Consider the following 24,977-nt stretch of genomic DNA (forward strand, 5'->3'; position numbering starts at 1 on the left):
ATGGTGGGACCACCTTGGTCAGAGAAGGGATCTAGAGACTCAGTCAAGCTGTTCCCCATGGGGAACTCAGAAAAAAAGAAATGGATGTATCTATGATTGTTAGTGAATCTTATTTAAAGCAATACTCTTCAGCCATCTCAAAAACACTAACAAATAAGCAAACAAAACAACAGAAACAAAAATCGTTTCCGATTTGGAAATGGACCTCCTCGTCCCTGGCCGATGCTCTCCTTACTTAGTGCCCCTCAGCCCCTTCGGATGTTCTGATTCTGAGTCTCATTCTTTCCCACCTCCTTGGGGACCTCACTCCTTCAGCTGGCCCCTTACGCTCCCGTACCTCCGACCTCTTTTTCTTTACTGGGTTGCTGAAGGCGCCCAGTGCTCATGTCCTGATGATTCTCCAGGTGATGGTGCCGCGCTCATTGCGTTTCTGACTCAGACGGCTCTGCTGGGCTCCAGACGTGAACCCACAGCGCCCTCCAGGTGTGCCCACATGGATAGACGCTCCTATGTCCTGCAGACCCTCAGACTCAAAACATCCCAAACGCACTTTGCATTTTGCCCTCCCCTGCTGGACTCCTTAAAGGTGTCCTACTTACACAGTCATCAAAACCATCACAACCAACTGCTGGCTTCATTCTAAAACCTTCCACTCCGCTTCACCCACACAGCTGTTTTGTTAGAATCTGTGGAATCTCTCACCTAAGCATCTCTCACATCTATAAGCCTTCGTTGTCATCTTCCCCCCTCTCCATTCACTCTGCCACCGTCTTCACACGAGCCCCCACTGCGTCTTGTCTGGCTTTCCATCTTCCCTCTGATCATGTTAGCCCCTGCTCACTGTAGCTTTCAGGGTCGAGCGCAGCCAGCTCTCCCCCAGCCCAGCGGGCACCAAATGCTCTGACCGCTACCTGCCCTTCTGGCTCCGCTGCCCCTAGTTCACCAGGTTCCCTGCTGAACTCTCCCTCTGGGGCCCCGGGTCCAGCCCCCTACACCTTCACTCACCCGTGTTCTCCTCTCCTGACCCCACCTGTTCTTCCCCCGCCGTCTTCACCTTCCTGACCTCTGCTCACCCATCAGAATTTAAGGAAAGCCCTATGTTCGCTGGGAAGCACCCCTGTCCCTCCAGTCAGGGCCAATACCCGCCTCGGTGCTCTCAGCCGTCTCTCTCAACGTCTGTCCGCTCTGGGAGGCAGCGCGGTTTGGTGTTGAAAGCAATGGCTCAGGACGGACAAGAAACATTTGGGGCCCAACACTAGCCCGGCCGCTCTCCCGCCGTGTGCCCGTGGCCGGGCCGCTTCCTCGCCCTGCGCCTGTCTCTTCATTCGTCAAACAGAGATGCTGATGGTAGTGCCCACTCCGAAGGGCGGTTAGGAAAGCGAGTGAGATGATCTGCGTAGAATCTTGGACGCAGTGCCTGAGACATAGGGCATCTGAGTAAAGCTGAGCTATTTTTTTATTATTATTTTCATAAGTACTGATCTACTTGACTGCTTTCCAAAACAAACAGATCTTTGAGGGAAAGAACCCAGGCTTGACTGGACCACATTCCCTCAGCACCGAGCACCGCATCGGGCGCATAGCAGGGACTCAGTAAACACTCACTGAACGAATGAGTAAATAGAGAGCAAGTGAAACACAGCCTGAAGATTTTACCTTCAAAGTATACTAGTGAGTAACATCGCTCTAATTTTATCGCATATGTTTTTTACTTGCACATTAAGATGTTGATGGCACCTCATTCACTTAGTTCGTAGAGTCAAGAATCTTCTCCTTCTGACAGAAGGGCACGATGTCGCTAATTAACAGAAGTGGCATCCTGAAAACCACCACGCAGGCATGCACTGCGACAAAAGTCCTTTGAGACACACGCAGAGAAACAGAATTTGAATTCCTATCAGAAGGGCTAACAAGGTAAAGGGGGAAAAAAGTAGAGACAGTTTTAGAAAGTCTGACTCCAGGAACCCTGGTCTCTGAGCCCTCCCAGGGGGCCAGCCCTCGCTGCGTGAGCAGTGAGGTCTGCCGGACTCCTCAGCAGAAGAGAAAAATGGGCCCGAGAGAACCCTCCCTCTCTGCCCGCTGCCCCAGGGCTCCTGCAGAGAAGAGCCGGGAGAAATGTGGCAGATGGGTAGCAGCAAGCCTCAGTCACTGGCCATCTTCTCTCCATGTTCTTCATAAAGTTTTGATCAGATAGAGAAACCTGACTCCCCCCCACCCCCATGAATGCCTTTGAGCCTAAATGGAGATGCTGTGTAGCAGTGGACATTTGGGGGTTCTTCTAAAAAGGCATTTCCAGCTTAGTCATTATTAGAAGGTTATTCGTAATTATTAGAGCTCCGAGGAAAGGCCAGCTTCTCATTCCTGCCTTGAGTGCCTCACACTTTCTCAAAAGCAAACCACATGACAGATGAGAGCTAAAGGGCAAAACAAGGCTTTCATTCACCCTCTGCCGCAGAGTTTTCATATCATGGAAATGCTGAGAAAACGGACACGTTGATGAAGTTTTTCGTAATTAGAAAAAAGTGAACTTCTACCCTGCAGATCTCTAAGTGGAGACACCTGCTCTTTCTACACTTCTTTTGTCTTCTTTCCAACCCAGACCTGGGTTCACTGAATGTGGGGAACCAAACAAGGACAGGGTGAATCCAAGTAATTTTTTAGGAGCTTATACAGTAACCCAAATGTGGGATTATCAATTTTCCTTTTTTACCATGGGATATTTCTAAAATACCAGCCAACAAGGTGTAGGTCAGAAAACAGTTTGACTCAATCTGCGGTGGAAAGTAAAAACCCCTTTTAAGTAAGTCCAGTCCATAATTCACAAAAGAGAGGATTTCTATTTATTCACTTTTAAATTCTAGGGCTAGACTATTCTCAGGCTTTCTTTCAGTCAGATTTGGTTCATATTCGAGCTATAACGAGCATGCCCAGGAAGATGACCATTACGACCACACAACACTGAAAGAAACGCTTCATGAATATCTATCTTCCAGCATCAAGACAAGCTCCACAAATTACCACCCCCACTTCACAGGTTAGGAAATTGGGATTCAAACAGATTAAGCAATTTCCCAAGGATTTGGATTTCAACCCGAGAATGAGAACTCCAAAGTCCACACACTTTCTCCTCTACCACTGTCCACCATTTTACAGAAAGAATCCCATAGGATTTCAGCAGAACGACAGATACCCGAGAGTCCCTTTCTCAAAGACCACACCGCACAATTATAACTACAAAGAGAGACAACTATTCCATCAGCCATTTCTGGGAAATAGGTTTGGGATCATTCCCGGACCAGACCCAGTCACATGGGCGCTCGGATGATGACCACAGACGAGGAGGAAGGACAGTGATGCGGGGAACAGGCACCGTGATTTCGTGCAGGGACAGGCCAGCACTGACTTGCTTCCCCCTCCTGGTCCTGTCTGTTCCTTTGCTGATTCTGTCTTGGTCTGAACAGGCAGGAGAGCCTGGCGTGTGCAAATATTCACCAAACCTGGAGGTCTCTGGACATAAATTCCTAAAGCTGCACTTACGCCCCAAGGATAAAAGGGCCCTGTTACAATGTGAATTGCACTGCCCGGATCCCACGAACCCCTCCCCTTCAACAGACGGCATCCATCCTCGACCACGTGACTTCAGTGAGGGTCTTTGGGATCCAAGACAAGCTGATGGAGCTGGGATTCTGGTAGTTTCTGTGCCCTTGGCTAAATCAATCAGAACCCAAACCTTTAGAGGGTGTGTGGGTATGGGGCCTCTTCTGGAAAGTGCAGACTCAAAGTTCCACCGAGTAACACAGTACTGTGTCCAGGCTGCTTCATTATTAGACGTTAATTTTGATTATTCCTATTTTTCTTTGTGTTGTTACCCCCACCCTCATTACTTATTTCTGATCACTTTACCCAATCCTCTCCCTACTCTTAACCCTGTCTCCTCGGAAAATAAACACAAATAAACTTTAAATACACATTCTTCTCCTATATTATTAGAGTGATTTATTCTCATCTTACTCGCACAGCATTGTGGGAATCTCCATGTGCCTTCTTCCTTGTGAGCAATCTGAGCCCAGGAGCCCAGGTCTTTCTCAAGTTGTGCTGCTCCCTCCCAGCACTGCTTCTGGAACAAAGGAGACCGCTGATGCTTGAATCCAATGAAATTACATAATCGGGGTTCAGATCAGCCTGAAGTGACAAGAGTAGCTATTCATGAGATGGCAAAGAACCTATACTCACATTTCAGCTCGAGTTTGATGAAATCTGTGTTCCCCAGATTTTCAAGAAACACTCCCCGGGGGATCAAAGTTTTGAAGTAGAAGGAAATGTCGGCACTAGTTTCTCCTTGAAAAGTCGAGAAATGCAGGTAGGATGATGGGTTTGGGAAGGAGGCGGCATTCCAGTAATTCCCTGCGGAGGAGAAAGAAACGGTAATTCACACCACGATCATGGCAGTCATGGAAGAGAGCCCCATTTCTTGAGTTTTAATACATTTCCATTGACAGCAGCCCTCTGGTCTTCTCTACCTGCTGAGCAACGTTGCACAGAATCCCCACTAACATATCTTTGACTTTCCAAAAGTTCTATGTGTGTAAGTACATAAAATATTTGATTAAGGATTGACAGTTCCTACCAAGAGCAGTCCTGGAGGGGCTCTAAGAGTAAATGTCAAAAGAGGAGAAAATGGAGAGGCCCTTGGTGTCACTCTAGGGGTGAGTGTGGCTGTTTTGAGCTCATGCTTACGTTTGATGCAAGAAACACCTGGGCCGACCTGGAGGGACAGCCTACGAATGGAGTCTTTGGTTTTCTGCTCTTGCTTCTCATCTGCCTTTGCCTTGGAATAACCAGGGCCTGCTTCCAGCCAGCAGCTGCTCAGACACCACGTGCAGCAGGAACACAACCGTGGGGAGCATGGAAGCTCTGTGGAAGTGAGGAACTGGGGGCAAAGGAGGGATGACCCAGCCAGTCATCTCCCCATCCTTCCTGCTCCAAAACTCCCAGAGTTGAGGGGTCTCCCTGCCTCCAGCTTCTTCCTCCTTGAAGACTCCAGGGGACACTCCAGCCTGTGGTGTGTTATGTTGGGTGGGAGTGCTGAGCTGAGCCCACCTGAGGGCCCACAATCAGCCTCTACCCTTGAACTCACAGGGTAGACACAGATGTACCCATCCCCTCCCCACTCACTGCCTGGTAGTAGCCAGCGGCCCCGGGAGAAAGGCAGTTGACAGGACAGAATAAAAAACACCCAGCTGGAGGACTCACATCCCATCAGGACAGATGGACCAAGAATTTGAGACCAAGAGCCGACTCGACTTTACTCACAGGGGAGAAGTTCCTTTTGAACGTGCACATTTCTGCGTACCCATCCCAGCACAGCTAAGGACTGAAATCCATGGATGTGCTTTAAAACAGTTACTAAAGCCTTTACTCTTAATACTAAACCCATGTTAAAGTCACCAGATGAGGCCAAGATGGAGTCACTCATGCTAAGCCCCACGTCAGCAAATCAAAACTTAACAGTTTCTGTGCTCGGCTCGCTCAGGGAAGGAAGGTCCAGGCCATCCTGTCAGCACCTGCCTGCTCCGCTCAGGGCACCTGACGCTCCGAGCCTTCCCTCTGCTCATGTGAGACTATGCCCTGCTTCAGCCAGTCGGCACTCGCCCAGGATAACCTCCTTCTCCCTGCTCCCCTTGGTCTATAAAAATCCCTCACCTCGTACAGCTCTTCCAAGATGCTTATCTGCTGGATTGGAGGCTGCCTGATTCATGAGTCCCGGAACAAAAGTCTACTAGACCAGTAAACTGTCTGTGCAGAATTTTCTTTTAACATCTAAAATACATGTTTTTTTTTTTTAAAAAATTGATTTTTTTGCCATATTTTTCCTTGAAAGAACACACTGAATCAATTCTATTCTATTAGTTTCTATCTACTGTATTTTCCCTTCCTTTTATGCAACTAATGCACATATACAATAATTTCAACTGCTATTCTTTTTTTTTTTTTTTTAAAGAAATGATGGCGCTTTTAATATGCCACACCTCAGGTACTTTTATTTATTTATTTATTTATTTAGATTGAAGTACCTCTGATTTATAGTGTTGCGTTAGTCTCTGGTGTACAGCATGTGATTCAGTTACACATATATATATATTCTTTTGCATATTCTTTTTCATTATATGTTACTATAAAATATTGAATATTGTTCCCTGTGCTACATAGTAGAACCTTGTTGTTTATCTATTTTAAATACAGCAGTTTGTATCTGCTAATCCCCAAATCCTAATTTATCCTAAATGAACAGTACTGCTATATTATGAGATATTAAAGTATCCTCTTGTTTAATTAATGCTATTTATTTCTGTTCTTCAGACGTCTAGGATACAGTGACATCTAGATAAGCGAATGGCAATATAGAACCAGTAAGTCAGCACAAAATATGTTTGCAAACAGTCTTCATTAAGGTAAAAACAGGGGTACCCACTGTTGCACGTGTCCCAAGAAGTCTTAGCACTGTTTTAAGTTCTTTTTAAAAAAACTGCAATGTCATAACTTTCAGTAGGAGAAAAATAGACTGGTTTCCTCTTGGGAAGAAGAATGTGATATGATATTGGTTAGAAAAATACCTGAAAAAAAAAAGAACCTTAACTCTTGTTTAGATTGCTGTGATCTAAGGGCTGAGACCTCTTCCTGGCCCGAGATCCAGCTTCAGATGCGGTGAGAGGAGCTCCCAGCTGGCTGAAAATGAGCCTCTCAAGATAACACCTAAATCAAACCAGAAGTTGCAACCCTCTCACCAACCGGAGTTCTACGAAGGAACAAAGATGAGCCCCCCGGGTCAGCAGGACTCAGCCTGTCCTGCTGGGTGAGAGCGCGTAACAACCCAGGAGCCTGTAAGGGTCGACCAGTCCCCAGTCCTGCTCCAGCCTGAGGCAAAGCAACTGTGTCTTAGGCAGAACATACATCAATGAACACTTCAAACTTTCAGTCCAATCAAATGCGTTCTTGTTTTCTGAGGTGATGTATTCACAAAAGGACAGGTGTCTAAGATGATTCTAGAAAAAAAGGAAAGCTAAAGGTAAGATATGTCAGTATTTATCTGAAGTCCAGCACTGGTTATTTGGACAGAAAGACCCCCAGAGAGGAGAAGGCCAGTTCAATCGTTATTCTCATTGGCCGAGATATCCCTAAAGACCACAACTCCATTCGTTCTCATTCTGTGCTCACTAAGCAACTTCGGACTAACGTGGTCTCTTGACTGGGTATGTTCAGAGGGAAATTATGCCTTCTACAAGTGGTGGGAACCAGGCATCCTTCTGGAAATGTCTGGATGGTCACGTGGTATCTTTGGCGTTGCGGCTTGTGGCGTGCCCCAAATCTCCGGATGCGTTAAGTCCCGATTCTCGGCCAGCAACAGCGAGGCCTCCACCTGGTCCCGACTGGTAGTGTCAGAGTTGAGGTGTCCACTTGGAAGGGGTCACTGAGGCACAAGCAGAGGAGGCTAGAAATTCTATTAATATTTTTTAAAACCTCATCCTTTAAAATATTTACTTTAGTTATGCTTTATGGTGTACATAATATATGAGCACAGTGGAGGACGGACAGAATTCACAAGCAAGCTGATTGGGATGTGAGCTTAAAGGTTTTAATGAGCAGGGGGCACGATAAGAAAGTTTGGGCACCGCTGCTCCAGACCCCCAGGGACTTCTATGAGGCCTGATCTGATGAGTCCGTCGCCCAATCTCCTGGGATTTTTGGTTATAACAAAATAACATGAGTGCTTTTTTCTAGTACTTGTTACCATTCCTAATGCAAGGAGCTTGTAACACTATTATTGTTTGTTTATATTGCTCCCAGCTGACTGCAAGTTCCTTGAAAGATGGGAGAATACCATTTCATTTCGTAACCTTTGGCTCTAGAATATATTAAGTACTCAATAAATAATTATCAAATCAATGGGTAAGTGAAACATTTGGATAAGTTATATCCAGTTTCACTCCATATGCAAAGTTCTCATGGGACAAAATCTACTTTATAGTAGCTTGAGTATTGATGATATTAAATAAATATAAATAAACGCTAATACTGCTTTAGTACCCACCGTAACTGGACACAGCTCCCACTAGCACGCCATAATTTTCCATATTCCTGACTTAATTCCTATTATTCCCCATAGACCTCATTGAATGATCCCACACATTTGCAAGACTGATGGTCTTATAATCTTAAGGTTGTTGAAATGGTCGCAATTTGTGCTTGTTCTCAAGGTCAGCGCTGCGGAGGGTAAAGTGACATTGGACGAGAACACCAAGTTGGGAACAGGACTCACAAGATGGCAATCCAGGTGCCACCACAGGTGGCAGGGATGGCCAGGGTGGACGGGCAGCAGCAGGCAAGGTCGGAAACCAAGAGGGAGAGTATGATGCAGAACAGAAATAAACATTAGGGATGGGAGGTGACAGTCCCCAGTAACAGGGTGACAAGGCAGGTGGGAAGCGGTCAGGGACCCAGCCGAGGGCAGAGGTCATCAAAGGCTGGGCCCCACCCCTAAGAGTGGGGGTGAGGCTGAAGGCTCTGCCAGCTTGAAAATGAAGTCAGTCATGCGAGAAGCTTTTAAAATATGTTCTGGGCTACGCAAAATTGTATGTAAAATAGATAAACAACAAGGACCTACTGTATAGAACAAGGAACTATATTCAATCTCTTTTTTTTTTAGTTTAAGTATAGTTGACTTACAATGTTGTGCTAGTTTCTGGTGTACTCAATATCTTTTAATAACCTATAATGGAAAAGAATATAAAAAGGAATATATATATATATATGTATAACTGAATCATTTTGCTGTACACCCGAAATAAACCCAACGGTGTAAATGACTATATTTCAATTAAAAAAATAAAATGCAGGTGGAAAAAAAATAAAAGGGAAGAAGAGGGTGAATAACAGTGCCATCTAGCTACAAGGAGCTGTTAAGAGGATTAAAAGAGATCTATGTAAAACGCTCTGTATGCTGTAACTGCTAAATAAACATTGCTTATTATTATTACTACCAGTAAATATGAAATAAATTACTATTAGTACTAATAAAGAAAAGTACATTCTAGGCAAGGCCTGGGCTCACCTTGGGTGGGAAGAGGAACCAGGGAGGTGCCTCCAGGTGGCGCAGGAGACTAGGTTGCTGAAACCCACCATGACTTCAAACCTCAGTGAACCACCGGTACAGAATGCAGTATTGTGCATTCATCCACATTCTCTACCGGGCAATTACTTTAATCTTACCAATGATTATTTAGTATGGGATTCTGACTTCAAAATTTCTAAGGATATCTTCTGATGGGCAGCAATTCATTTTCAGCCTAATTTTAATTTCTAACAAAGAATTACATGTGCCTGGTTTTAGAAGTCCAGTGGTGCTAGTGGCATACAGCAAAATGCTATTCCCGGCTCCAGCCTCCCCTACCAAACCCGACTTCTTGGTCACAACCCTTTCTGTATCCCCATGTTTCTAAAATACACTTGTGTAGACACTTACTGATTTATGAATTTTAAATACTTTCTCCTGGCTTTTTTCAATGCAAGATGAGAACTGAGCATTTTTACAAGCCTACTTCCCTATTTCCTTTCTCCATCTTCTCCCAAAATAGCAAAATCATAGGTTCAATATTTGTATTTGTAGAACTAGGTATCATTCACTAATGAGCCAGTCAGTGACATCTAATTATATTTTCTTTTTTTGTATAATTTTTTGTCTCTCTAGAAAAAACAGGTAACTATTGATTCATCTGCCTAATTTTCTATGTATCTGTCATGAACTCTTTACAAATTCTCCAACACACTTGTAAAACTCTTCTCAAAATTTTCCAACATTAAGCACATCAGACAATCCAGCTGTCGCATTTTGGGCCCTTGGAGGCACCACATGACCGCCTTCCATCCTCCTGCGGTCTCCTGGGCTGCTGCTTCTCAGGGCGCTGCACCGCTCCCCGCTCCTGTCCTTGGACCTCCCTCTTACCCTTATTGCAGGGACTTCCTTTTGTCCCTCTTCTGTATTAAAGCCCCAAATTCCTAACTGTCTCTGACTCTGGGTGCTCCTCTTTCTGGATCTACACCCTTGTTTACACAGAGCACATTCTCAAGTTGCTTTTTGAGAAAAGGGACCAATGAGGTCAACTTCCTAAATCCTTGCTCCTCTGAAGTCATTATTTTGCTTTCACAGTTGAGTGAGATGCTCCAGGAAATTACTTTCCCATGGATATTTAAAGGCATTTCTCCACTACCTTCAAGCTCTCAGTGTTGCTACTGAGAAAGATAATGCTTTCTGATGACCACATCATGAATTTAGCTAATGGGGTTCAGGACACGCTGCTCCCAAATACGTAATCTTGGCAGATTGAGTATTTCAAGCTGAGAAACGGCAGGTGCAGAAGGACTTTCTGAGCTTCCTCTGAAGCAGGTCATAAAACTCCCCTGTGTGGTGCCCTCTCTATCCCCACAGGGAAGAAGCATCCTCATCTCCACAGACAAAGGGACAGAGGGCACCCAAAGAACAGGGCCTGCTAAGCTCACTACACTCAACTCACACTCTGTCCTGTCCTGCCTTTCCATGACTCTCCACCCTTCATCAATCCAAGCATCAAAACACTCGGTTTTAACCATCTCTTTGGGGCTTCATTTTCTTATGAAAGCTCCCATGCCATGCAAAATGTCTGTTAAATACATTTGTATGTGTTTCTCCTGTTAATGTCTTTGTCAGTTTAATTCTTAGACCCAGCCAGGACACTTAGGGGATCGAGGAAAACTTTCCTCTCCTGTGTTACTTGTATTTTTTTCTCTTTGGAAACTTTCAGGATCCTTCCTGTAATTCCCTTCATTGAGAGTTTATATGGTACCTTGGTGTGGACAGTTTCCCCACGCCAAGCCTGGACTTCGATCATTTCTCGTTGCCCTCTTTCTCAAACACCTACCTGTTTTATATTTACTTTTCTTTCTCTGGCTCCTTTGCATTCTTAATTTTGATCTTTTTTCTTCAGTGCCTAGTGTCTCACCTCCAGGAGGGTGGGAGGAAGTGCACTGGGGTCTGAGTCATACGTACACAGACTTTTAACCAATCCTGTTCTCAGGCTCCCTCTCCTCCAGCCTTCTGACCAGTTTCTGAATATTGTGGGCTCTGGAATCAGACAATCCGGCTCTATCACTGCTGCCCACTGGGCGACTCTGGACAGATTTCTTGATCTTCCTAAATTTCAGTTTCCTTATTTGCACGATGGAAGAATACCGGAATCTCTTTTAAAGGTTGTTGGGAATCACAGGTGATAATTCATGAAATGTACTTAGCAGAACAGTGAGCACAAAATAACCGTTCAACACGTGCTATTATCCATCACCAAACGGGTGGCTTTGGCATCACTTCTAGTCACTGTCCAGGGCTTGGTCGAGAAGTGGGGAGGATGGCAGCTTAAATGTGTGAGCAGGAAGCTGACGACCCTGAGCTTCTCCTGAGTCCGCTTCTCCACCGGGGAGAATCCTCAAGAGGGAGGCGGCAACGCCCCAGGCAGACGGAGCGCTCACTCCAGGTCCCAGCTCTCGGCTGCCGGCGCATCCCCAGCCCACACCCACCCCTGCCTGAGCCTGCACTGCCCTTTCTGTGCTCCTCTGCTCCCCCTTCACTGGCTTTCCAAACTGTGCTCCCTCATTCTTTGTCTCCTTATTGGCTTAAATAAAAGGTCCATTCAGGACACATGAATTAGAGTTATCCTTGAGCCCTGGCAGCATGATGCAGGGTTTTGTCAAGAAGCCATCACATAAAAATGCGATGAAAGGAGGAATGACCGAGCAACGGAGAAACTGTAAACAGGTTCATTTGAACAAAGCGGTACCAGAGTCGCGTGATGCGCAGAGGCATGAGGAGCAGTGGGGCCCTCACCCTGCTGCGTCCGGCCCCTGCTGACCTTCCTTCCTCCTCAGAGGGGAGAGAGGTAGTTAGGAAAAGCCGAAGAGGCCGTGGTTGGAAGAGCTGGCGCTGGGCCGACACGGAGGAGACTGCATGTGACTGTCTGCTGTGGTTTTGCAGGGTGTGTGGCTGCTGGTGTGGCCCGGAAGCCAGGGGACTTGCCCATCCTCTCCCAGTTTCAGCCGTTTCCTCAGAGCCACTAAACGGCCCAGCGCTGGGAGGGATGGCACCAAGAAGTGTGTCTATAGCTTCTGGTTTAAGTGGCAAGCACTTTCCAATGTAAATACCAGCTTTGAGGAGACTAATTACTCTGAACATTTTTAGTGACCCAAAGGTTAGAAACTGGAGACTTCTTTGAGTTCTGTAACGAGGCTTCTCTTGTTTACTGCGGCTGGGTGCTATTCACAACAACAAACCAGATGGCTTCATTTGCATGCAGATTTCAGCCTATTTGTAGACGTGTCCTTATGGGTAGAGAAAAAAAATTACTTCCTTAATTAAGCCATTTTGTGCATTCAGGAAAGGTAAACGTGGCTTTGTTCTGCCCTCCGCCTCATTTTACAGGGCGAGCTCAACTCAGGAGGCAGGGCTGCAAGTCAGGAGGCAGCCACTCCCTCTGCAGAGATTAATCCCCTCCAGCGAGCCATTTCCATGGTTACAACCCAAAGTGGGCGATGTTACAACCTTGTGGGAGGAGTTGACGATACAAAGCTTTCACACTGTGTCTCTGTGATTTGGTAACTTTGGGCAAGAATGGAGATGGGGTCCCACAGGAAAAAAGAATATCATGGTGAAACTCCAAAGCTCAGGGGTGCTTCCTGCCCTGCTATGAGCTGACCAGTTGCTAGACTGGGGGTGCGTGCGATAAAACTGGATCGTTCCTAATTAGTCATGGAAACTCACATATCAAACCCATTAATGGTGCACTTAAACACAACAATACTTAAAGAGGTCGCTCTTCTTCCTTCTGAATGCCTGAAACAGCGGTGTGTGGTGTGTGCTCGGACATTCGGAGGCGGGGAGAGGGTCTCAGTTGTCCTGCAAAGCTTTTCAGGGTCTCCACCTTGGAGCCCTGGGTCTCCTCATATTTTCTTTCTTGGTTCTCTGGGTTCTGTCTGAGTCATCTTAAGTATACTTGGGTTTAAAGTTAAAAATTAACAACCGGAAGTGGAGAAATGAGTTCCAAGGTGTGAAATGGAAATGCCTGGGCTGCCTGTTCTTCAGTCCGGTTTCTGTCTTGGGTAAACCCCAAAGGTTTTTGTGATTGATTCCAAAGAAGAAGGGAATAGCAAGACTGAATTGCCCATATTCTGGTGACTAAGGGACTGGAGGAAGGCTTGTTGATTTAGTAAAAACAAAACGTTGTTGCATCAGGAGTTTGTGGGACAAATTCACGTCCACTATCTGCAGGTCGGCACTGAAGATACTTGACACGTAGTGTAGTACACCAAAATGGCCATGGGAGGGCGTCGCTGCAGACTGCCGAACTTCCAAAGGCTTGCATGCCCTCAGGATGAAACTTCTGCATTTCTTTCTTTTCCTGAGTGATTTCACCCGCTTTCATCATTTCAAGCCCTAACCCTGGGTCAGTGAGTCTCAAATGTATGCATACAGCTAGATCTCTGCTCTGAGTTCAAGATCAACATGTGCACTTCTTACCGGACAGCTTTACTTCCACATACAAATACCTCCAACTCTAAATGATGGAAAGTGAACACACATTTCTTCCAAGTTAACTCTATCCACAGTGCTCTCCACTTTGGAGCTGTTCCCACTCTGCCACCCAAGCCGGAAACATGGGAGTCACTGCTGGGGATCCATCCCTCCCCAAGGTCTGGTGACAGCCCCTCGCGGCCTCCCCTGCAGTGTGTCCCTCCTCTCCACTCCCGCTGCTGCCTTGTCTCGGGCTGTAATCTTGCCTGGATCCCACACTAACTTTTGGTTCTGTTTCCAGTGTTGGTATCTTAAAGCCAGCCTTTACAAAGCCAGTGGGAAATCTCTCTAAAATGCACAGTTGACTGTGTCACTCTCATGAGTAAAACCCCTATTGGTTCCAAATGCCTTCGGAATGCATTGCAAGCTCCCCCACATGGAGTATTAACCCAACTTCTCCCCCCCTCAACCCCCCCAACCCCGTTGCCTCAGCCACACGCAGCTGCTCAGCCCCCACCATCCACAACGCTGTGTGGGGCTCCTTGTCTTTTATCTGCATGGGTTCCTCATTTTGGATTGTCCTTTCCACCATCGGCCCCTCTCCCACCTTCCCAGCTCACACACTGCATCTGGCCTGACTTCTTCTCATCCTTTAAGGCGTCACCTCCTCCAGGTGGCCTCCCATCCCTTCCCCAGGCAGGTGAGGTGCACTTTCCCTGAGCTCCTGGGACCTCGTATCTACCACTGCACTCAGCTTACTGCATTATTATAACGACTTTCACGTTCTTCTCATCGGCGAGGCTGTGACTTTCAGACAGCAGAGACGGTATTTTCTATTTCTTTTCCCTGTTGTATCCAGCCTGACACAGAGGCGATCAATACGGGTTTTTCGAGTAAGTGAAAAAGTATGTTTTTTTAAGAAAAAATTTGTAGCATTGCTAATCCCACTACCAGTTAATACCATTCCTTGACGTGATCATCTGCAAAGTTGGAGAACTGGAGGTATATCCAGTCCATGCAGACTGAAGCTCTTCTAGGTCTGGCATTATTTGTTTGGACTCTCAGGCACATTCAGCATCTCCCTTGTTGGAGATCTGATGTGCACCGATGGCCCTCTGTCTTCACCATGCCTCCTGTTAGTTACTATGTCTACCTTCTAATCTTTTTCTCTCTTCATATAATTGCAGTTCACAGTCTAATACCATTAAGCTCCCATTTCATGGTCTGCCCTGTGGTCACGAAGGATGGTCCTGGCAGGGTGGGACAGGCTGCTGTGCGTGTAGCCACCCTCAGCCGCCGGGCAGAGAAGGAGGCTGTGATGAGAGGCGGCCCTCACGTCCTGATAGACCACAACCCTCCCCGCCCCAGAGCCCCGCCTCCATAGAAAAACAGATTTTATATCAAATCCATTAGGTGAGTAAAACGTGGAAACAAGGCACCCCTTTCAGCAGAGGGGTGGATGCGGAGATCAGAAACCGCTCTACCCAGCAGAGTAATGAATGGACATTATCCATACAATTACATTGCACAAATCAAAGTTTCCTTTTGGTGCTCTTTTCATTATAGGAAATAGAAAGAGCCACGCGTTCCTATTCATAGGTAACTGTCACTTTGCTACTGAACACTAACACAGCCCTCGTGTTTCCAGGAACGGGATCACAACGCAAGCAGACGTCCCACGGTGCAGAGTGAGGGAGACGAGCAAGCGAGCGTCAGCTTGGAAACCTGCTCTGCAATTATAAATAAATAAACCTGTTTGTAAATTAGAGACCTGGCTCCTTGGTCACAGGGCTGTGGTACCAATGTAAAGGCTGTGGCATCGTGAAACATCAAGGACCTACAAAAAGGCAAAAAAATTCCTTTATGCCTCTCTTTATTAATAATGATAGCAAACTAACGTGTATTTCCGTGGACGCGGGAGTGGGGTTGGCTGGGATTTATGCATGACGTGCGGCAGTTTCCTGACAACTATTAAAAAGGCGAGAAGAGGGAGGCACAGTTGAAAGCAAGCCTGCTCAGAGGCTGAGGGAAAATAATCTCCTGTATAAAATCAAACAGTGCACCAAAGTTGGAAGGGGGGTTCAGGCTTTGAGGAGAAAAAGAACTCACTGAAGACAGGATTCCATTTTGTGATTTGCGATTCTTTGCTGCTGTTTTCGTTGTGTAAGGCTGGGGTGTGCAGACATCGAGCCGTGGTCTGATCACCCGGGGTAAGGATTGCAGAACGGAATTCAAGCTGTTGCGGAGGACACACGTTGGTCTGGGATTATGTATGCCTAACATACAAGTAGGAGTTTGATAACTTTGAGTCACATACTTAAAACAAATAATAAAATGAGAGCGATGGCATCCGATACGTTGATTTAGAACAGTTCTAATTTCAAAGGAATCTGGGAATGTGTGCGAGGGCAGGACGGACGACCTGAGTGATGATTAGAGGCTGAAATGACTTGACGAATGAATGGCGTGTCCCCCAGCAGACGCTGCTCAGAGTGCGGTTACCCCAGCACCGCAGATCCTCAGGGCACGTGCAAACCGCACCGAGGACAAACGGGGCCACAGCATCAAAGATTTTCACCGAATGCAGAGGTGCTGCTGCACCCTCCACAGTGGGACCTCCCTCCACATTTACAGAGCAAAATGTGGTGCAAAAGGACACGCCTGAAGAATGAAATACAGAAGTCATTACAATGAAATTCAGTGTGACAGGCCACTTTACGACCAGACCTATATTTTCCACGTCCAAATGTCCAGCTGTAACGTGGAGGTGCTGGTCTCAGCCTTGCCTCTGAGGTTATTGAAAGCGACGGGAAGGCTGCCTGCCCAGGATCGAGCCACTTGGGGACCTCAGTATTTTAAAAAGTGAATTTAGATTATAACACAAAGCAAAAGTTAAAAGTTTTAACTGCCACCACCTGGTGCTGTAGGTGATGCCGATTTGAAACTGAGACGATGGTGGCATAATCTGGGGTCTGAAAGCAATTATTTCCAACAGCCTGGCAGCTGCCCAGAGCACAGCGGCTTTGAAACAGGCTGCATTCTGACCTTTTCTGTCTCGGGCTCTGGAGGAAAAACAGGGGCTTTAAAATTCAGATCGGAAGGTGCACAAACAGAGCCCCGAATGGATTCTGATGGAACCAATCTCACAACTCACCTCCGAGAAACTTTATGGGAAGTTTATGGGGATTTATTGTTTCAAGAACAGAAGGACATTTACCTACAGATGCAGGGGAATAAATTTCAAGTACATTTAGTCTTGGAGAATGGTCGCCTTATTGCTGATTTCAATCCACTTGACTTTCTCCTTAATCTTCCACCCTCCACCTGGAGTTGCACGCACGCGCGTGTGCGCGCGCGCGCACACACACACACACACACCTTCTGAGTTTGGTGCTTCACCAGTACATACATTTTTAAAGAGCTTTTAATAGTTAAAAAAAAATGCAAACAACCACAATGTGTGAGTCTATATATTCAAAAAATATAACACAATGTGGCATAAACAATAAAACAGACCTGAGCAAAGGGTCCGTTGTATGCTGTAAAGTGGCATGCAACTTTCAGAACAAAGTGCACGACAGCTCAATTTTGTTGAAAGGTAGATGTGTGCGTTGTATGCAACGCGCACATGTATATTCACACGTATATAGAATACACACACCCTTCTAACATGTGCGTGTGTTCACTTAAGCACAGAGTAAGAGACAAAAGTCTAGGAGGATCCACATCAAATATCAACACTGGCTCCCTTTGTGGACAGTGACGGATGGAGGATCTGTGCTGGGAAGGATCTAGGTTGTGTGAGTGCGAGAGAGAGAGAGAGAGAGAGAGAGAGAGAAGAAAGAAGAAAAGGGCAAGGTCAGTGGAAGAGGAAGCAAGATTGCAGGAAAGGGAGCTTTGGGGACGAACGGCGCGGACGGACGGGGTGGAGCGAGCGGGGCACGATGGAGAAACAGCAGGTGGAAGAGAATGCAGACGTGCTGCGGGCTGGGGAATTGACCGACCTTTGATGTTCCTTGTGAGATGCAGATAAAGGTCAGATTCCTTTTCCATTACGTTTGGCTACTGGGACCGTATTTTTGAAAAGAAATTCCCTGATGGGACTATGCAGGTGGGTAGAGGGGGCCTCGGCTTTGGCATTCGGGTTACAGGTCTCTGGGTCTCAGCCCAAAGCCATGCGGAGCTGCCCTGGGAAAAGGGACATTCCTCCTTATCCTGAGAAAGAATAGGGCTCTTGAGGTTGTACCATTCACGTGGAAGGCCTGGATGCCATTGAAACATCTGTAAACTATAAACTGCCCGTGTCCATCTAACTAACCAACTAACTAACTAACAATGATGCTGTAAAACTTTCTTTTCACAATACAGTCTCACTGGCCATAAGCAAACATTTCCTTGCCAATATTTATTCTGCTAGGATCCTGGACTTCATACAGTTGTTTATACTTCTTAATAGTTAATTCCATAGAATTATTAATAGTTAGTAGTAGTAGCTAAAATCTATCAAACCATGTTCCAAGCAATGTTTCAATACAGGCGTGTCATCTCAATTAATCTTCACATCACTTAAAATACTAATATTATCTCCATTTCTCCTGTGAGGAAGCTGAGGCACAGAAAATTTAACGTGAACACTCAGAGGTCTAACTTTAAATGGAGTGTCATCTATAAAAATATTGAATCACTATGTTGTACACCTGAAACTAATAGCATGTTGTAAATCAACTATACTTCAATTAAAAAAAACTCCTAGGATCTTATGGCTTCAGTATCAATGATCTTTCCACAAAAAATGCCGCTGCTCTTTTCTGTAAAGCAATTCCCTCTCGTTCCCCCACAGCCCTCGGCTTTTCTTATAAACAGAGATTAACTCTCCAAACATTCCTGTGGGATTTTGTACTGACTTCCCTGCACCTGAAGGGAGTCTGGAGGTGCTTCTGTATCTCTGTCTTCAAATTTCAGCTAACGCAGATTCGGAGGAGATTCGTCTACAAGGTTCAGAGAGGATGGGGAGAAAAGAACCATGCTCTGCCTCAAACTGAGAGCCTACGATGTGTCAGGCACAGCCCTAGGCTTCACGGAAGATCTGGCATCTGAGGATCTCATAACAGTGCCTCTATCTCCAATATCATCCTGTTCCACTTCCTCCTTTGCCCACTAGGCTCCAGGCACACCAGCTCTCTTTTTCTTCTTCAATATCCAAGCTTGTTCCAATCTCAGGACCTGCATCTTCTGCCTAGAATGCAGCCTGCAGATCTCTGCAGGATTGGCAACTTTGCATCACTCAGAAGTCAGTCACCTCCTCAAGGCCAATGCCACCTTCTCAAAGAAATGGAAACTCCATCTTGAAGTCATCTTCAGTCATTCCCCGTTGATTTCATTTTCATAGCATGCACCACTATCTAAAATGTTTATTTATAGGTTACATTTACTTATTTATTGGCCGTCTTTCCTGAACTAGGATATAAGGTCCACGCAAGCAAGTGCTTTGCCTGCTTTGTTCTTTGCTGTGTTTCTGGCACCTAGACCTTGCCTGGCACATAGTAGGTGCTCAATAAACACTGCTGAATGAATGAGACACGCCCCTCGGGCCCACCAGTTTGGGAGCTGTGACAGGTCATGGAGTTTAACACTCAAGGGAGTCTTCAAAGTTCCATCTCCACGTGGAGACAGACTTGCTACTTGACTAAATCAAGCCTTATTACATCAGGGATGTGATGAGCTCAGTAATATTTGTTGAAGTTATTTAGAAAGAGTAGCTGAAAAATGACCTCATAGGACGAGATACTAAAGATATTTTATTAACTCTTTATATTGTCAAAGCATTTGTGAGGTTTTTCAAATGACACTGAGCTGCGTTTAACTACGTAGTTTCTGGTTGCATGAGGCACACAGAGAGATGTGTAGCTCTGAGGTGGAACGTTCACGTGAAAGAGGCCAGTTGTTCTAAATTGGCTCGGTGGTTCAGCTTCCCAGTGTCCTGCACTCACAAGGGAGCTGCCTGAAAATGTGCAATGTTGGCTGAACACTGCGTTAGACCACGTGTGAAGGGTTTGACTTTCCCATAAGAGCTGAAGTCTGTGCTGAAATCCTTCACAAGGACATTTATCACGCTTAAACACTGATCGCTAGTTTGCAACCCTGTACCCATTTCCTGGAGCACGGATCTGGCTGGAAGAAGGCATTCTCCAGCTCTGATATCTCCAAGTAGCTTTATATTTAAGGAAAGTTGGGTGCTGGGCCAGACTCACTCAATACTCAGAGGCTCTCCTCTTCCCTTGGTTTGGCTAATGAATATTTCAGTCCTATTAAGGGATACAAAGAGCTTGATCTTCTCCAGTAGGGAAGCTCTTCTCCTCATTGAGTCAAGTTTCTGCTCCAAGGCTTCATGAGGGTAAGTCCTTCAAAGTTTCGCTTGCCTTCATACCATAGGCTCTTGTAGAAATGGGGAGAATCACCCCATTTGAGAGACTGTAGGAATTCAGAAGGCAATTGGTTTCTGTGATCTCCTGCCTCTTATAGCCCTGATCTCCCTGACTTGTCTCTGTCCTCACCTCTGCCAGTCCTGTCTCAGCCACTTATCAACCGAACCTCCATAATGTGGTGGCTGCTAATGGCTTAACAATTACCCACCCCTGTTTTTTTTTTTTTAATTTTAATAAAGAACTCTTGAAGATTGAAAAGCCTTTAAGATCCAAACTAATTAATCTCTAATGGTACGATTTCAAGTATCAACACAGGGCGGGGATAAATATTTCATCTCCGTGGTGTATATTTACCCTCATGATAATTATCTGTTGCCTTGCAGCCCTGATGTGTTTCACTGCTGGCACACACATGTACTCCAGAAAAACGTTCAGCTTAAGAATCTTGACAAATGAGGGGGCAATGTTAGAATAACACAGTGGACCACAAACAATTCTAATTTTCTTCACTAACAGAATCAAGTAATACTCTCCACCATTTACATGTGACAATGAATTTGGATATTGACATTTTATTGTGGGGGAGAAAAAGGTCAATTTTTATACTTGAGAAAAACGAAATATACTTTGAAAAGTGCTCAACAAAAAATAACAGTGTAAACAAAACTCACCACACTCTGGGAAAAAAGGTTAAACTATTTCATGACTTTTCCTTTTAACACTAAACTTCAAAATATCTTTTTTTTTTTGAAGAAAATATATGGGAAACTTTCCTTCTGCACTATTTCACATGCTTGAAAAACTATAAAGCGTTCCACTGTGTATTAATCAGAAAACTCGGAGCGGGAAGAGGGAAAATTTTCATAGAAATAATTTGTCAGGTGAGAGACTAGACCTGATTAGTTTTCACAAAGTATCACAGTTCTGTTAAGGATTATTCCCCATGAGTAAAATGCAGGGTTCGCTCCAGATTATTTTTCTCAGGTGGTGTGTATCTTTTTGCGTATCTCAAGCTGATATTTTATTTTTTTAATCATCGACAGCTCACAAGGTTTAGTGTGTGTTAGAAAAATCCCAGGGCTTGCTAGAAAGGCAGCTTCCCAGGCCTTAATCTCAGCTGTTTGGAATCACTCGGGCCCGGGTGCAGTAATCTGCCCTTTAATGAGCACCTCAGTGGCGTCCGATGAAGGGCATCTTTTGTCCAGAGGCTTTGGAAACATGGTTTTGGAGTCGGGGCACCTCTTAGATCACGGAATGGAAGCCTGGCTAATTTTGAACTGCTGTTATTTGGACGTCTGTGAAGGGCAAACACGACATTCGTTCTTGCTATCTGTGCAGACTGATCCAGCCGAGCCTTCTCGCTCAGGGAACGAGGACCGTCTGCCAAGAATCGCCCTCGTTCCTGATTTTGGTTTCCACGAGCAGCAACAGCGTGGAAGCCACACAGACACTGAGAGCACAGGTCCATCAGCTGAGGCAGAAGCACATGGCTTCCTTCACCAGAGAGACCTTCACACTGAGAGCCAAGCTCAGCTCCTCGGGGGGTCTCGGGGGGGAGCAGGATTTTGGGTTCGGTCCACGATCCCGTGGGAGCACGTGCAGAGACTGGGCACGCGGCTCTATCCATCAGTTCTGTGCTCGCCGACTCGAGCTCAGTTAGCTCTCGGGACATTACTCACCCTGGTTCTCTTCCTAGGACGTTACTCCTGGTCCATTCATTGTTCTGCCTCCAAACATCTCTTAAACCCTTGCGCTCCCCACTCATGCCACTCTGCTGTTCTCTCTTTATCCTGCCTCTCTGTGTGGCGTTCACTAAGCATCGTCCCACGAAAACGGCCACCCGTGTCCCAGTGCAGAAACCTCGAATCAGAGTTCTAAAACTAAGTACCAAAATCCCAGCAAGACATGCCCATCTTCTCAGACTTCCTACCAGAAGCTTCAAAGAGCAAGTAGGAAACCAAACTCACTGCCTTCACCCTAAGGTGGGCTCCTCTGTGGTCTTCATCTTAAAGACCACTGGGCTTGGGGTCACCCACTGCTGGGAAGCTTCAGGGTCTCTTTTGAGCCACAATTGTCATGCCTGGGCCAAAAAAACCAGATGCCAACTTGTATGAAGTCCACCTCCGTGGTGTCCGTCCAGTCACTCCTGTTCTCTTTCCCCTCCTGATCTTATGTCTCTGGCTCCAGTGCCTCCCCTCCAAGTCACCCTCCACAGAGCCAGCGGGACTCCTTTCTGAACACAGACAATTAGCAAAATGTGTCACAAGTCACGCTGGCAGATTCCACCCCCTCTGTCTGGAATGACATGTTACTTTCATTTTCCTTTTCTTCTTAATCTTCATTAACAAAAATGCTATTATATGTAGAGATAGTGATGATAATGTGTAATAGCTAATATTTATCAACAGTTTACTATATGCGTCATTCACTGTTCAAGACTTAATACACAGTATTCCATTCAAGTTTTCAGAAAACCCTAAAATACAGGCGTTACTATTATCCCCCTTTGCAAGTGAGGCAGTTGAGACTTAGCTTAAGCTAAACTGCTCAGGTTCACATGGGTAGTAAGAGGGGCTTCACAGTAAGTCTGTCTGAATCCAACGTCTGCACTTCTAATCACTTCTCTTGGCTTCTTATTTTTGTTATGCTTAAGAAGAATCCTACAGAAAGCATTCTTACTACATGCATTTAAAATAACCTCTACACCACGGCGGGTGGAAAACGGTGATGGAGTTGAGCCAATCCAACTACATTCTCTCATCCAGTTGGGTCAGGATAAGTCTGTCACTATGTTTCCTGTAAAATAAATGTATGTATAAAAGGACACACCCCATGGCTTCCTAAATTCATGCTTTACTTTTTATGCTAATAGATTTCAAATGTGTTAGCTGTTAATGGCTGAGGAACTTTGTAACTCCATTGTAAATAGATTGATGGTTCAGTCTTTTCCAAGAACGCTGACCTGAATACTAATTTCAGAATTCTGGAATATCAGTGATCATCATATCAGAAAAGGTTTTTTTTTTAGTCAAATGACAAATGCAGGCTTGAACAAGTGTGATACAGATTTCTTTACTGCAAGATGTCTCACCGTGCACTGTGATTCTTTGAGAGGAGTACATGGTATGTGTGTGTGCACACATTTGACCACAGAAGCTCTTTTTCCCTTTTTCCTTTTTAAAATACAGCGCTGACATACAGCTACATGGGAAACAGTCTCAAAAGAGCTGCCTGGCATTTCTGTTAATACAGAATCAATCTCTGTATTTAAAGTGTATGGACTGTGCTGTTTATTTTTATTTCAACCCCGTCTCTGTTATTAAAGAGCATCACCGTGTTTATTCTGTTTGGAAATTATGATAACTGGAACAAGTCACTGTGTTTGAGAAGACGTGGAGGGTTATCGATTAAACTGTTGATCCGTGTCATCAGGAGGCGGGCGCATACACCAAAGCTCCACTTTTAAAAAATATTGAGACTGTGGGTCCTTCCTTGTTGACAACCCTCTGTATCTCTACTGACTCATTCACGCGCTCTCACACAAGCTCGGTGACAGGCGGGGACCTTCCTGCTTCCCGTGGCTCCTCTTCCCTCACGTTAATCAAGGCATCTGCGGAAGCGGCATCTCCAGCATCACTAGATTCTGTCATCCTGAGAAGTGGGAGGTGCCCTGAAAGAATGAAAGCTGGGCACGCTTGCAGTGGAGGGTTTTTAAACCACAGTAAAACGTTTTCAAGGCTCTTTTCTTACTTGACACTTGGGTTTGGACCCTGGCAGCAAGGGCAGCTCTCCCCAGGAGGGCAGCTGCTGCTTCCTCAGCGCTCAGCCTTCCTCCCCTTAAGGTCGAAGATGCATGGATCCGCAGCCCCAGTGGGTCCCGCCTACCCCAGTTCCTTTGTCCGTCCAAGCCAAGGGTAATGTATAATGGGCTTCTCTGTTTTTTCAGGGACGCTTTAGAGCTCTCCTGGCTTGTTGCCCTTTTGGAATTAAGCCACGCCTTAGGGTGGAAACACCTCCTGAATACTTCAGTGTGGGCTGATGCGCCATTCACCGGACGAGACAGAAAATAAGGACTTTCCCATCAAACACAACAGAACACCTGCTTTTGCCAGTCAGCATTTCACCAAATGGCTGTAAGAATTAGGTACCTGTTTCCCCAAGGAAATGAAACAGACTGGGTCTTCAGATCAGAGCCAGATCAGAGCCTCCTATGAGTTTGCTCTGTTTTCCTTATGTGAGTTATTTTCAGTTAAATCACTAGCAAAATAAGGCATCTCCCAGGCCACTTTGGTGCTATTAAACATGTCTGCGTCCTTCCTTCTTTCTGGTTCTACAGTGAGGAATTCAGCAAATTACCTCCTTCCCGATGACCACAAATTCTTCACTTTGTGTCTCTGGAACCTGGGGGAAGCAGTCCGACCTGGACCCTGTGCCTGTGGGCCTGTCTTTTAACAGCCCTACATCCATCTTTGCATCAACTTCAGCCAGTTAGAGTGGATTTTCTTTCTTCTCCTGCTACACTGCGGGCGGGCTTCTCTTTGGCCTTTGGTGCCTTTGAGGTTAGAACAGCCAACACTGCTACTTGTGGACATTTTTTATTCAAAAGAAACTTGCTTTTTCCTGTTCTGATTTTGACCTGTATGCATTGGCTTCCTTCAACTCTACATAAGCTAAATTAGGTCACTTTATTCTTTAATTCATCAATTGCCAATTTTGAGAACTGGGATAAGTACATTATTCCGAAAGGAAGTGCAAATTGTAATGTGAGGTATGAAGTAGCTGATATAGTGAAGTATAAAAACAAAAGAATTTAAATGAAGGTCATGCCTATATTAATTCATTGGAGAAGTGCGAAAGCGAAATACAACGGTATTTAGCATAAGTGCTGGATAAAAAGATACTACCTGCTGCTGGAAATAGATCCACACTCTTGTGCATTCATGCGCGCACACACACACACA

At 45.6% G+C, this 24,977-nt stretch overlaps 1 protein-coding gene across 1 annotated transcript in view; it reads right to left on the bottom strand.

Moving 5' to 3' along the window:
• Positions 1 to 24,977, bottom strand: part of CNTNAP2 (contactin associated protein 2) — a 347,743-nt gene that overhangs the window by 230,667 nt on the left and 92,099 nt on the right. The window contains exon 3 of the mRNA XM_032483274.1: positions 4,234 to 4,404. The gene's annotated coding sequence lies outside the window, so the exon portion shown is untranslated. The remainder of the gene's footprint in view (positions 1 to 4,233; positions 4,405 to 24,977) is intronic.

The sequence above is a fragment of the Camelus ferus genome, chromosome 7 (genome assembly GCF_009834535.1).
Source record: "Camelus ferus isolate YT-003-E chromosome 7, BCGSAC_Cfer_1.0, whole genome shotgun sequence".
NCBI lineage: Eukaryota > Metazoa > Chordata > Mammalia > Artiodactyla > Camelidae > Camelus > Camelus ferus.